Here is a 14,948-nt window from a genome sequence, read left to right as displayed (position 1 = left end):
CTAAAGTCGGTAACCACATTCCGATTATTTTAATAAAAATCGGTACTTAAAAACCGATTTTTGTAGTAAAAATCGGCATGACAACACCGATTTTTTTTGTATTGTCGGTATTGTCATGCCGACTTGTACTACGAAATTCGGTTTTTAAATTTTATCTGTGTTTTTTTAAGACTGTTTTCTCATACTTTCGTGCATCAACCTAGGGGATTGATGGAGGATTATTCAAATGAATTATCTAACGAATAAATATTTGAGATACGGAAAGCTCTACTCGATTGGGTTAAAGGAGTGGTAGACGCCACCGAATGGTGATAAACATTTTCGTTTCAAATATTTAAAAAATATCAATTAACCAAATATATAATGTATTAATAAAAAAAAAATTCAAAAAATATCGGTATTCGAAAACCGATTTTGTACTCAATAATCGACATTAGAACGCCGATTTTGACTTGTAAAGTCGACGTTGTGTTGCCGATTTGGTTAAAAAAAATCGGCATTATGACGCCGATTTTCGTGTACAAAATCGGTCTGGATAAACCGATTTGGAAAACCAACGAAAAAAAAAAAACAATCTCAATCTCAATTTTTTTTTCCCAAAATCGGCCAAATCATTGCAACCCAACAAGAAATAAGCATAGATTAATGTTCATTCATACATATTTAGCATAGATTAATATTTGGCAGTCGTGATATTTCTTTTTTGTTTTGTTGTCTTTTTTTTTTTTTTTTTTTTTTTTTTTTTGATTTTTGGTCTTGAACAAATTAAAAATAAGATTTATTTGTATTTGAGTATTATTTGTGGATAAGTGTATATTTGTCATCTTTGGTCTTGATGTAATAAAATTAGATTAATTTACGGGCTTGAACTAATAAACTCCTTTATATAGTTTTGAACTAATAAAAAAATGGGCTTGCATATAACGGCCGCCGTAATTTATTTTATTTTCAGTTGTTTAATTTGATGGATGTGATTTTAGTTAGGCGTATTTTTGAAAATATTTGTGATTTTTGAGTGCTGCAGACGAAAACGAAAAAGCTTAGAAAGGATAATGTAGAGGCCATGGAAGAAGGATGGGCTATTATGGAAGACGGCATCGCTAAAGTGAAGAACATTCTGGAAGAACTGGAATCGCAATTCAGTTCGGAAGAGTATATGAGGCTCTACACGTATCCTTCACGAATATTTTATAAAATTTATTATGTGGTTTTTTGTTTATTTTCGTAATCGGAGTTTGGGGAATTTTGTTTACAAGAAAACGGTATGCGTTTGTGTGTATATGGTTGGTTTGTCCTTGACATGAAACAAAGCACTATGTACAACCTGGCCGCCCGTGATAGCGTTAGGATAATTATATTTGTCAGAAGCTCTACAACAACTACAAGGAATCTGTTCAGGCATATATCATGTCAACGGTATGTAATCTGAGTCGATTAAGTAATTATTAACATGGTTGCCAATCTATTATCCTTTTTTTTCGTTTTTTTCGAGATAATATATTCGATGTTTTATTTATCAGGTCAATCCTTCTTTGCGAGACAAGCACGACCAATTCATGTTGAGGGAGCTTGTAAGACGATGGAGTGACCATAAAGTAATGGTCAAGTGGCTTTCACGTTTCTTAACCTATCTCGACCGTTATTTTGTAGTTAGGAAGAACATTGAAAGTGTATGTAATCTGAGTCGATTAAGTAATTATTAACATGGTTGCCAATCTATTATCCTTTTTTTTTTTCGTTTTTTTCGAGATAATATATTCGATGTTTTATTTATCAGGTCAATCCTTCTTTGCGAGACAAGCACGACCAATTCATGTTGAGAGAGCTTGTAAGACGATGGAGTGACCATAAAGTAATGGTCAAGTAGCTTTCACGTTTCTTAACCTATATTGAAAGTGTTAAAGATCTTGGGTTCAGTTGTTTTCGTGACTTGGTTGGTTTTTTCTCTCCCCTATGATTATGCTTCATTTTTTTTTATTTTTATGATTATGCTTCTTTTTTTGGCTTACAGAGAGGTGAAACTCAGGAATTTTTTTTTTTGGGTTTTCGATGTGCATTGTGTATCTCTCTTCCATGGTGGGAAGAAGAATCTCTTAAGCTATCTCAAGTCATTCTCTCTCTGTGTTGCGAATGCTAAGTAGCTTAACTATTTGGATATTGGATTCTTGTTGAATTTTTTTGGATGGTTAAAAATGAGGACTCTACTCCTATTTATATTAGGTCACCTCCTTAATGGACAGTGGAGATCTATTTGATCTAAAGGCTAGGAGTTGTTCACTAGAACACTCCAAAATATTCCTAAGGGAGGGTTCTAGAAAACTTTCTAGAATCCTCCAAGAATCTCTACCTGTCTCTATACATTATGGCCAACTTGGGCCTAACCCTATTTTGTGTTAAGTTTTGGGCTTCTTAACCTACCAATCGAAAGGAAACTGGCAAAGGGTTGGCCCAAACTGACGGGCCGTAACATCCTCTTCCGCCTAATCCGACGACGTTCTCGTTGCCTCGAACAAGTGGAGATGATCTTGAAATTGCCACAAGTCTTCTTTAGTCTCCCACGTTGCTCCCACATATATATATATATATATATATATATATATATATATATATATATATATATATATATATATATATATATATATATATATATATATATATATATATATATATATATATATATATATATATATATATATATATTTGAACCTGCACCCGAACTAGAGAAGGAACCGAAGAAAGCCAGTAACGGTACAGGAGGGATAGCATTCAATAATATTGCAGGTAGCGGGTAGGCGCCACCTAAGAAAGCCGGCACTCGAAGAAAAAACAGTAATTCAGTTTCGGTACTCAAGTTCCAGCGCTCGTAGAAAGAGGTCGGTTCGTCAATTTAGCCCCGTTTTTTAAGGCTTAGAGAAGAAATCCCCTATGTTTTCCGGAAAAGACAGATGTCGGTTTCTTGGGAAGTCGCAGAACAGTTTCAGGGCGCTTAGATAATATTTCCTTTCTTGCTTGGGCGCTTCCGCTCTTGGGAGAGCCGGAATCAAATCAATCATCCGTTTATATATATATATATATATATATATATATATATATATATATATATATATATATATATATATATATATATATATATATATATAGGGACCAAAAATCGTAAAATTTGATTGATATTTAAGATTTATTTTAACATTTGAATCACATAGATATGAATGAATTGAATCGTAAGATTTAAATCGTATATCATAAGGTTTTATGCTCGGTATTGCAAATTCCCGTACATGTGGCGGGTATTTTGGATATTGAAAGAGAGATCCACTTTGGGGTGAAATTTGCAATTTGGATGGAGCGGGTAGGAAGATGAAGTAAGTATAGGGGTGATTCTGCAAATTTCAGAACTGTTTGAGCCAGGGAGGTGGATTTTCATAAATTACAAATTGACCTCCACTTGGGGGGCATTTCCGGTTTAAGTACCAAAATTAAAAATTGTATATAACATAGGGACAAAAACCGTAATTATCACAAGTTTATTATAAATTATATAATGAATTAAAGTTTTCCTAAATCGTCAAATTTGATCGATTTGTTGATATTTAAGACTTATTTTAACTTTTAAATCGACTTAGGCATGAACGAATTGAATCGTAAGATTTGAATCGTAAATCATATGATTTTATACTCGGTATTGCGAATGTTCGTAAATGATTCACATACGATTATAACTGAGGAGGAGTCAAAGCATATTGCGTTGGTGACAGATATTTCGAATATTGCAAGAGAGATCCAATTTGGGGTCAAATTTGCAATTTGGGTAGTGCGGTTGGGAAGATGGAGTAAGTATAGGAGTAATTCTGCAATTTTCAAACTGTTTTAGCCACGGAGGTGAATTTCAAAAAATTACAAATTGTCCCCCACTTGGGGGCATTTCCGGTTTAAGGACTAAATTAAAAATGGTGTATTATTAAATTTAAAAATGGTATATAATATAGAGACAAAAACTGTAATTATCACAAGTTTATTATAAATAATATAATAAATTGAAGTTATCCTAAATCGTAAATCGTAAAATTTGTTGATATTTAAGATTTATTTTAACTTTTGAATCGACTTAGGTATGAATGAATTGAATCGTAAATCATAGTATTGCGAATTTTCGTAAATGAGTCACACACGATTATAACTGAGGAGTCGAAGCATACTGCGTTGGTGGCCGATTTTTCAAATATTGCAAGAGAGATCCACTTTGGGGTTAAATTTGAAATTTGGGTAGCGCGGCTGGGAAGATGGAGTAAGTATAGGGGTGATTCTGCAATTTTCGAAATTGTGTCGCACAAGGAGGTGGATTTGTTGTCTTAAATATCAACAAATCGATCAAAAAAATTTACGATTTACGATTTAGGAAAACTTTAATTTATTATATTATTTATGATAAACTTGTGATAATAAATGTGGCAGATATTTTGGATATTTAAAGAGAGATCCACTTTGGGGTCAAATTTGCAATATGGGTTAGGGACCAAAATAGTAATTAAATCACGTTAATTATACATAATATAATAAATTATTGTTATCTTAAATCATAAGTCGTAAAATTTGATCGTTTTGTCGATATTTAAGATTTATTTTAACATTTGAATCGACTTAGGCATGAATAATTGAATCGTAAGAATTGAATCGTAAATCATAAGATTTTTAACTCGGTATTGCGAATTTTCTTAAATGAGTCACACGCGATTATAGTTGAGGAGTTGAAGCATACTGCGTTGGTGGCGGATATTTCGGATATTGCAAGAGAGATCCACTTTGGTGTTATATTTGCTATTTGGGTGGAACGACTGGGAAGATGGAGTAAGTATAGCGGTGATTCTGCAATTTTCAAAACGGTTTCAGTCAAGGAAGTGGATTTTCAGAAATTACAAATTGACCCCCACTTGGGGTACATTTCTTGTTTAAGGACCAAATTAAAAAAAAAATATGTAATATATGGACCAAAATTCGTAAAATTTGATCGAAAAGTTTATATTTAAGATTTATTTTAACATTTGAATCGACATAGAAAAGAATGAATTGAATCGTAAGATTTGAATCGTAAATCATAAGATTGTATGCTCGTTATTGCGAATTTTCGTAAATGTGGCAGATATTTTGGATAGTGAAAGAGAGATCTACTCTTTGGGGTCAAATTTGCAATTTGGTGGAGCAGTTAGGTAGATGGAGTAAGTATAGGGTTGATTGTGCAATCTTCACAACTATTTCAGCCAAGGAGGTGGATTTTCGGAAATTACAAATTGACCTCCACTTGGGGGCACTTCCGGTTGAAAGACCAAAATTAAAATTCGTATATAATATATGGACCAAATCTGTAATTATCGCAATTTTATTATAAATAATATAATAAATTAAAGTTTTCTTCAATTGTAAATTGTACAATTTGATCGTCTTGTTGATATGTAAGATTTATTTTAACTTTTGAATCGACTAAGGTATAAATGGATTAAATCGTAAGATTTGAATTGTAAATCATAAGATTCTAAACTCGGTAATGCGAATTTTAGAAATGAGTCACACGCAATTATAGCTGAGGAGGACTTGAAGCATACTGTGTTGGTGGCGGATAGTAAAGATATTGCAAGAGAGATCCACTTTGGGGTTAAATATGCAATTTGGGTGGAGCGGCTGTGAAGACGGAGTAAGTATAGGGGTGATTCTGTAATTTTCAAAATTATTTCTGCCAGGGAGGTGGATTTCCAAAAATTACAAATTGACCCCCACTTAGGGTGCATTTCTGGTTTAAGGACCAAAATTAAAAAGAGGTATAATAATATAGGGACCAAAAATCGTAAAATTTGATCGATTTGTTGATATTAAAGATTTATTTTAACATTTGAATCAACATAGATATGAATGAATTGAATCGTAAGATTTGAATCGTTAATCATACGATTTTTTGCTCGATATTGCGAATTTTCATAAATGTGGCGGATATTTTGGATATTGAAAGAGAGATCCACTTTGGGGTCAAATTTGCAATTTGGGTGGAGCGATTAGGAAGATTGAGTAAGTATAGGGGTGATTATGCAATTTTAAGAATTGCTTCAGCTAGGGTGGTGGATTTTCGGAAATTACCAATTGATCTCCACTTGAGGGCATTTCTGGTTTAAGGACCAAAACTAAAAATGGGATATAATATAGGGACCAAAATAGTAATTATAACACGTTAATTATAAATAATATAATAAATTATTGTTTTCTTAAATCGTAAATCGTAAAATTTGATCGTTTTGTCGATATTTAAGATTTATTTTAACATTTGGATCGACTTAAGTATGAATAATTGAATCGTAAGATTTGAATCGTAAATCATAAGATTTTAAACTCGGTATTGCGATTTTTCGTAAATGAGTCACATGCCATTATAGTTGAGGAGTCGAAGCATACTGCGTTGGTGGCAAATATTTCGGATTTTGCAAAAGAGATCCACTTTGGTGTTAAATTTTCTATTTGGGTGAAACGACTGGGAAAATGGAATAAGTATAGCTGTGATTCTGCAACTTTCAAAATTGTTGCAGTCAAGGAAGTGGATTTCCAGAAATTATAAATTGACCCCCACTTGGGGTGCATTTCTTGTTTAAGAGCAAAAAATAAAAAATAAAAAAATAAAATAAAAAATAAAATAAAAAAACAATGTATGTAATATAGGGACCAAAACTCGTAAACTTTGATCGATTAGCTGATATTTAAGATTTATTTTAATATTTGAATTGACATAGATATGAATGAATTGAATCGTAAGATTTGAATCATAAATCCTAAGATTTGATGCTCGGTATTGCGAGTTTTCGTAAATGTGGCGGGTATTGAAATAGTGATCCACTTTGGGGTCAAATTTGCAATTTGGGTGGAGCAGCTAGGAAGATGGTGTAAGTATAGGGGTGATTCTACAAATTTCAGAGTTATTTCAGTCAGGGAGGTAAATTTTCAAATATACAAATTGACCTCCACTTGGGGCATTTCCGGTTGAAGGACCTAAATTAAAATTTGTATATAATATAGGGATCAACTATGTAATTATCGCAAGTTTATTATAAATAGTATAATAAATTAAAGTTTTCTTAAATTGTAATTCGTAAAATTTGATCGTTTTGGTGATATTAAAAATTTATTTTAACTTTTGAATCGACTTAAGTATGAACATACTGAATCGTAAGATTTGAATCGTAAATCATAAGATTTTAAACTCGATATTGCGAATTTTCGTAAATGAGTCACACACAGTTATAACTGAGGAGGAGTCGAAGCATATTGCGTTGGTGGCGGTTATTGCAACAGAGATCCAATTTTGGTGTCAAATTTGCAATTTGGGTAATGCGGCTGGGTAGATGGAGTAAGTATATGAGTGATTCAGCAATTTTCAAACTTGTTTCAGCCAGGGAGGTGGACTTCCAAAAATTACAAATTGACCCCCACTTGGGGTTCATTTTTGGTTTAAGGATCAAAATTAAAAAAAAGGTATAATAATATAGGGACCAAAAATTGTAAAATTTGATCAATTTGTTGATAGTTAAGATTTATTTGAACATTTGAATCGACATAGATATGAATGAATTGTATCGTAAGATTTGAATCGTAAATCATAAGATTGTATGCTCGTTATTGCGAATTTTAGTAAATGTGGCGGATATTTTGGATAGTGAAAGATAGATCCACTCTTTGGAGTCAAATATGCAATTTGGGTGTAGCGGTTAGGAAGATGGAGTAAGTATAGGGTTGATTCTGCAATCTTCACACCTATTTCAGCCAGGGAGGTGGATTTTCTGAAATTACAAATTAACCTCCACTTGGGGGCATTTCTGGTTTAAGGACAAAAATTATAAATGGTATACAATATAGGGATCAAAACTGTAATCATCACAAGTTTATTAAAATTAATATAATAAATTAAAGTTTTCTTATATCTTAAATCGTAATTTGATCGTTTTGTTGATAGTTAAGATTTATTTTAACTTTTGAATCGACTTAGGTACGAACGGATTGAATCGTAAGATTTGAATCGTAAATCATAAGATTTTAAACTCAGTATTGCCAAATTTCGTAAATGAGTCACAAGCGATTATAGCTGAGGAGGAGTAGAAGCATACTGCGTTGGTGGCAGATATTTCAGATATTGCAAGAGAGATCCACTTTGGGGTTAAATTTGCAATTTGGGTGGAGCGGCTGGGAAGATGGAGTAAGTATAGGGGTGATTCTGCAATTTTCAAAATTGTTTCAGCCAGGAATGTGGATTTCCAAAAATTACAAATTGACCCCCATTTGGGGTGCATTTCTTTTTTAAGGACCAAAATTAAAAAAAAAAAAAGTATAATAATACAGGGACCAAAAAATGTAAAATTTGATCGATTCGTTGATATTTAAGATTTATTTTAAGATTTGAATCGACATAGATATGAAAGAATTGAATCGTAAGATTTGAATCGTAAATCATAAGATTTTATGCTCGTCGTTGCGAATTTTCGTAAATGTTGCGGATATTTTGGATTGTGAAAGAGAGATCCACTTTGGGTTCAAATTTTGCAATTTGGGTGGCGCGGAAGATGGAGTAAGTATAGGGGTGATTCTGCAATCTTCACAACTATTTAGGCCAGAGAGGTGGATTTTCGGAAATGACAAATTAACCTCCACTTGGGGGGCATTTCCGGTTTAAGGACCAAAATAAAAAAAAAATGTATATAATATAGGAACCAAAACTGTAAATATCATAAAAATAATATAATAAATTAAAGTTTCTTAAATCGTAAATCGTAAATTTTGATCGTTCTGTTGATATTTAAGATTTATTTTAACTTTTGAATCGACTTAGGTATGAACGAATTGAATCGTAAGATTTGAATTGTAAATCATAAGATTTTAAACACGGTATTGCGAATTTGCATAAATGAGTCACACGGGATTATAGCTGAGTAGAAGCATACTGCGTTGGTGGCGGATATTTCGGATATTGTAAGAGAGATCCACTTTGGGGATAAATTTGCAATTGGGCTGGAGCGGCTTGGAAGATGGAGTAAGTATAGGGGTGCATCTGCAATTTTCAAAACTGTTATAGTCAGGGAGGTGGATTTCCAAAAATTACAAATTGACCCCCACTTGGGGTGCATTTATAGTTTAAGGACCCGAATTAAAAAAATATATATAATAATATAGGGACCAAAAGTCGTAAAATGTAATCGATTTGTTGATATTTAAAATGTATTTTAACATTTGAATCAACATAGATGTGAATGAATTGAATCGTAAGATTTGAATCGTTAATCATACGATTTTTTGCTCGATATTGCGAATTTTCTTAAATGTGGCGGATATTTTGGATATTGAAAGAGAGATCCACTCTGGGGTCAAATTTGCAATTTGGGTGGAGCGGTTGGAGTGATTATGCAATTTTCAGAACTGCTTCAGCTAGGGAGGTGGATTTTCGAAAATTACCAATTGATCTCCACTTGGGGGCATTTTCGGTTTAAGGACCAAAGTTAAAAATGAGATTTAATATACGGACCAAAATAGTAATTATAACACGTTAATTATAAAATAATATAATAAATTATTGTTTTCTTAAATCGTGAATCGTAAAATTTGATTGTTTTGTCGGTATTTAAGATTTATTTTAACATTTGAATCGACTTAGGTATGAATAATTGAATCGTAAGATTTGAATCGTAAATCATAAGATTTTAAACTCGGTATTGCGAATTATCGTAAATGAGTCATTGATACGCGTAAAACCTACGTATAAATAACCGCAAGTGTACAGTATCGCGTTTTGTAGAATTGTGAATTCCAGATATTGATCCACAGGGAATTAAGTTCCTAAATCTACCAAGTACCGTAATTATACTATCCTAAACTATATCTAGACAATCAAAAGGATGGGGATGAAATGAAGCTAGAAGGAAACAATAATAAAAACAACGGTCCGCCAGTAAAAGCGAGGAATTCCGACGTGTGAAGGCTTCTAGGGAAAATCCACCAGTGTACTATCGATAAAGATCTACAAATCCGAATCTAATGTCAATTCTATATTCGCTAACCCAGACACTAAAATACCCTAACCCCCGTCTCCAGTGTAGTTAGAGTCTACCCACAGGTCCGACGTCTCCGTTCAGAACCTGATATTAAGAGAGCATTTAGGTCAAGTCCTTAAGGGCTACCCGAGGTGCATCACGTCTCCGTTTCCACACCCCGAGCTATGTTTTCCTAAAATCAAACGAGAAATCCTCTCTCGAGTTCATTCCCATTTACAATCAATTCAACTGTTGGCCAAACAATCGAAAGCATTTAATACAGGAAACCATAAACAGAATCAAAGAACGACAAATAGATCACATATCTGGAAATCAAAATCAATATATACAAGGTTTCATTTCCCTAAAAGAAAATGCTTAGTTCATTACAAACATAGCATCAAAATGAAGAACACGAGAAATCATAAACTAAATGTAAAGAAAAAGCTTATGAAAAATCCGAGTCGAAACCCTCGTCGAAGCTTCCCGCGAAGAACTGGCGAGAACCGAAGAGAAAACCGAAGAAGAGGTCGAAGAGTCGGTCTAAGAAGTTCTCCCTGTTTTATGCAAGGGGTTTGTATTTATAGTAGGGCAAATTTTCTTGAGGAAGCTTTGCCTTTTTAGATATTTTTTACGCATCCCAAGGCCCATATCGCGATATGATCGGCAATATCGGGCGATATGGTAAAATTGCAAGCTCTCTGTTCGTTTCTCCCCATATCGCGATATGGAATGGCATATCGCGCGATATGGCAAAAATGCAAGCTCTCTGTTTCGTTTTCTCCCATATCGCGATATGGAAGGGAATATCGCGATATGGTCGCTGCAATAACTTCAAACTCTGTTTTGACCATTTTGCAGCCCGAATTTGACAATTTTGCATTTCACAAAAGTTGTAGCCCTTGCAGTTGGCTTTCTAAATCCATTTGAATCAGCTCAATCGGAGGCCGTATGAAGAAGTTATGCATAAAATACCGAACGCTGCCACCATCCACTAGATTGCAATTTTTGCTCTTGTTTGACTTGATTCTCGGCTTCGCTTTCAAAATCGTTTCGAATCGCCAAAAATAGCTAACAAAACCTGAAAATATAAATAAAACAAGAAACGCATAATATAAACAAATAAAGCCGAAAACTCGTACGAACGAAGACCAAAACTTGAAGAATTGATAAGTGAAAATCATGCAAAATGAACACTTATCAGTCATACGCAATTATAACTGAGGAGTCGAAGCAGACTGCGTTGGTGGCTGATATTTCGGATATTACAAGAAAGATCTTCTTTGGTGTTAAATTTGCTATTTGGGTGGAACGGGTGGGAAGATGGAGTAAGTATAGCGGCAATAATGCAATTTTCCAAACTGTTTCAGTGGATTACCAGAAATTACAAATTGACCCCCACTTGAGGTGCATTTCTTGTTTAAGGACCAAAATTAAAAAAAAAAAAAATGTATGTAATCACTAGCCAGTGGATAGTCAAGTGCTGCTACATTTCTTGTTAGCCTGAAATGTGGAGATGCTAACAACTCGGCATTTGTATGTGTGTGCATAAGTTCTTTAATATGGGAAACTTACACTTTTGTTATCTCATAGGCCTGGAATGAACCGATGCAATGTTCCTGAGGAGCTGACAACTAACACTTTAAGAGCCATTTATCATCCAGCTCCTTCAGTTCCTGCCATTGCTCCTGAGAGTCAACACATCCATCTTAATAATTCTGATGAGACTTCAGCAGTAATGACCTCAGTTGATGCAATTTCTTTCCAAAATATAACAACCAGTGTGAAGAAAAAACACGTGTCTGCAAAGGCAGCAAATTCAACTGATTTAGATGGTTCTGCTCAGTCTTCGAACTCGCAGAAGAAAAACCTCGGTGCATCTGTAATAATTGGTAATTTGAACAGTGGAAATAACTCATCTTCTCCAGATCCAAGTGGACATCAGCATGTGCGACAATCAATATGAGAAGTACAATGATATTAAAAGAGAAAAGATATCAGTTGTCAACTCTTCTAAGAAAGGTACGTCATTAAGTACCCTGCACTTTTCCAAAATGGAAATCAATTATGCATGTTAAGTCATCTGTGAACTCCACTTTAGCTTCTTGGACTTCTCTTTGTCGAATTTTGTAAAAGCAATCTTCAAATTGATATGCACAGGTACAAACTTAGAGATAAGGACAAAGTTAGAAGCTGATATTGATGATTCTAGAGCTTCCAAAAGGATGAAGAGTGAGGAATTACGCTTCGATGATGAAAATTGGGCTTCTGATAGTGGCAGGACTTCCTCAAAAGCAGGTCATGGATCGACCAGTTTGTCAAATAAGGATTTGAGGGGTGAAGCAAAGAAGAGTCTAGTCTCCGATATGAATGCAAAAATGCACGTTCCAGGTACATCAGACAATGGTGTGCTAATTTCTGGAAAATGTGATGATAAGGAATCTGTTAAGAAGAGGAAACCGAAGGAACATCTAGAGTCTGGTGATTTTGTGGAAGAAATGTGTGAAAGTAACCACCGGAAAGAAAAGAAAGCTAGAGTTTCCATGTCTGGGGGAAAGGATACCAATGGAAGCAAAGCGAGTGTAGATACTGACAGAAAGAGTAGGGGCAAAAAGGACCAAAATAACGGGCAGTACCCGAGCAACACCCATGCACCAGATTATTTGGAAATTGATATAGGTGATGTACATCCTTCCCTTGCTGCCAATTCAAGCTCTTCCAAGGTATCTGGCTCATATAAAGACAAAACTAATGGGCAAGAAGTTAAAGGTTCCCCAGTTGAATCAGTTTCTTAATCTCCCTCGAGATTTGATAAGGTCACATCAAGTAGAAAGAAACTTACCGGAAAAGACGATTTTCACGATTGTGGCTATGTAACTGCCGTTACTCCAAGAAAGCTTTCAGGTGGTGAAGATGGAGGGGATGACCGAAGAAGAACGGTAAAAAAAGATGCAATTGTCACTTTCAATGAACATGTTACTGATGTGTGCGATGATTCCTTGCGTCAAAGTAATCAGTATGCTGGTTCAAAACATTCTTCTCAGCGAAGCAAAGTTGAAGAAAAGGCAAATATTGACCAATCCCAGAGTAGTGAGTTTCACTCCAAGAAATCTGGGAAGGGGTATTCGTCACATTCTAAAGACAAGGGTCATGCTTCTGGATCCGACCTAGATAAAGCTAACACCAAGGCTTCTGATTCTATGCATGATTCTTTAGATAACGTGCAATTGTACGAGGAGAAGTCGAAAAGTAGAAGAAGAAAGTCCGATGAGAAATCCGGCACTCCTATTAACAGTGAAAAGCTTATTTCCAAGAAAGATACTGCTGTAGGAACATCAACGGAGAACGGTAAAGGACAAAGTCAAAAGAAATCTGGTCATGATGGACAAGATGCAATCAAAGGCCAGCATAAGAAGCATAATCTTCAGCAGGAGCATGACAATGGAAAATTACCCAAGAAAAGCAACCACACAGAAGTTTATGGGAATGGAAAGTCGCACTCACTTCCACCCTTATCGAGGAATCAGAAAGAAAATGGTGTAAAAGGTTTGGCAGCTGATTCGTTGGAGAATGGTGACACACTAAAGCCACCAAATCAGAGAAAGAATATGAGTTGCTGCTGCTGCTGCTTTGGCCTATAAATGTGTGGAGGTTGCTTACATGAAAGTGGTTTATTCTTCGCATGCCAATGCAAACAGGGACCGAAATGAGTTGCAAACCGCTCTACAAATTGTTCCCCCTGGTAAATTTTAGATGCAATCAGATTACACTTAAAAAAAATATCTTTACTTTTGCTTGTTTAGTTTTGACAACTTTGATGCGGTCAGAACTAATTTATTACTACTGTTTAGGTGAATCTCCTTCCTCATCTGCCTCTGATGTTGACAACTTGAACCATCAAGCAGCTTCAAACAAGGCTGCATTAGCCAAAGTTGTTGGTTCCCCTCAAGTTTCTGGGAACCATATCATTACTTCACGGAATCGTTCTAGTTTCTTGCGAGTTATAAACTTTGTAAGTATAATCAATCTTTAAGTTTCTCATTCGTAACATGCAATACAAGTTTTTCTATATGCAATTATAATTGACACGTAAGTTCTACTTTTTTTGTAGGCACAAGATGTTAGTTTTGCAATGGAAGCCTCGAGAAAATCGAGAATTGCTCTAACATCTGCTACTACAAGACTCGGTGAAACCTCACACAAAGATGGTATCTATTCGCTGAAAAAGGCACTTGATTTCAATTTCCAAGATGTTGAGGGTTTGTTGCGCCTTGTTCGAATCGCAATGGAAGCCATCAATCGTTAAAATAGCATTGTTGCTTATCATGCTATTGGATCCCTCCATCAAATCACAGAGTTCCATCAGAGTATCACCCACCCTTGTAAAATCTGTACAGTTATATACTTGACTTCGACAATGCGTGTTTCCCATTCTTTATAATACAGCTGTGCTTGGACAAAAATAAGGGCCTGAAACTTTTTCGAGTTGGACTGATGAAATGGATCGAGGACTATTTGGATCGTTTTACAGATGGTGGAGCTGTCAGAAGTGATTCTGACTCTCAGTTTTGTGCACAAGGGATGTGGATTGCATTCTCAGGTTAATTTCCATCCATGGTTATTTTCTTTATGAAGATTAAAATCGAATATTATTTTTTATTTATTTTTTGGGGGTGTTATATAATGTAATATGATTTTTGCAGGTGTGGTCATACAATTTCACTCTTTGCCCCCACAACTAAATTTGCCTTTTCTGTTGATCTAGACAATCAGAATAAGTTGCTGAAACATGTTTATCTGAGTGAACAAAATAATGCTGTAGTCCTTTATACACGGGTCGGAAAGTGATCCCCTAAAGGTGTATCATGTATATGTATATGTGCAATTATATGTGGAGTT

At 34.8% G+C, this 14,948-nt stretch overlaps 1 long non-coding RNA gene and 1 pseudogene across 2 annotated transcripts; both read left to right on the top strand.

The window, feature by feature from the left end:
• The first annotated feature begins 841 nt into the window (after positions 1–841).
• LOC148765698 (uncharacterized) lies at positions 842–1,804 on the top strand. Its single transcript, XR_016029225.1, has 3 exons — positions 842–1,170; positions 1,312–1,416; positions 1,521–1,804. It is a non-coding gene; the product is annotated as an uncharacterized LOC148765698 (long non-coding RNA).
• Positions 1,805–11,610: 9,806 nt separating this feature from the next.
• On the top strand, positions 11,611–14,841 carry LOC105969656 (uncharacterized; annotated as a pseudogene). The gene is made up of 5 exons (XR_016029373.1): positions 11,611–12,004; positions 12,129–13,791; positions 13,901–14,061; positions 14,161–14,649; positions 14,753–14,841. The product of XR_016029373.1 is annotated as an uncharacterized LOC105969656 (transcript).
• Positions 14,842–14,948: the final 107 nt, after the last annotated feature.

This window comes from Erythranthe guttata, chromosome 13 (assembly GCF_056151865.1).
Source record: "Erythranthe guttata isolate IM_541 chromosome 13, IM_541, whole genome shotgun sequence".
NCBI lineage: Eukaryota > Viridiplantae > Streptophyta > Magnoliopsida > Lamiales > Phrymaceae > Erythranthe > Erythranthe guttata.
This window is presented reverse-complemented; position numbering and strand designations above follow the sequence as displayed.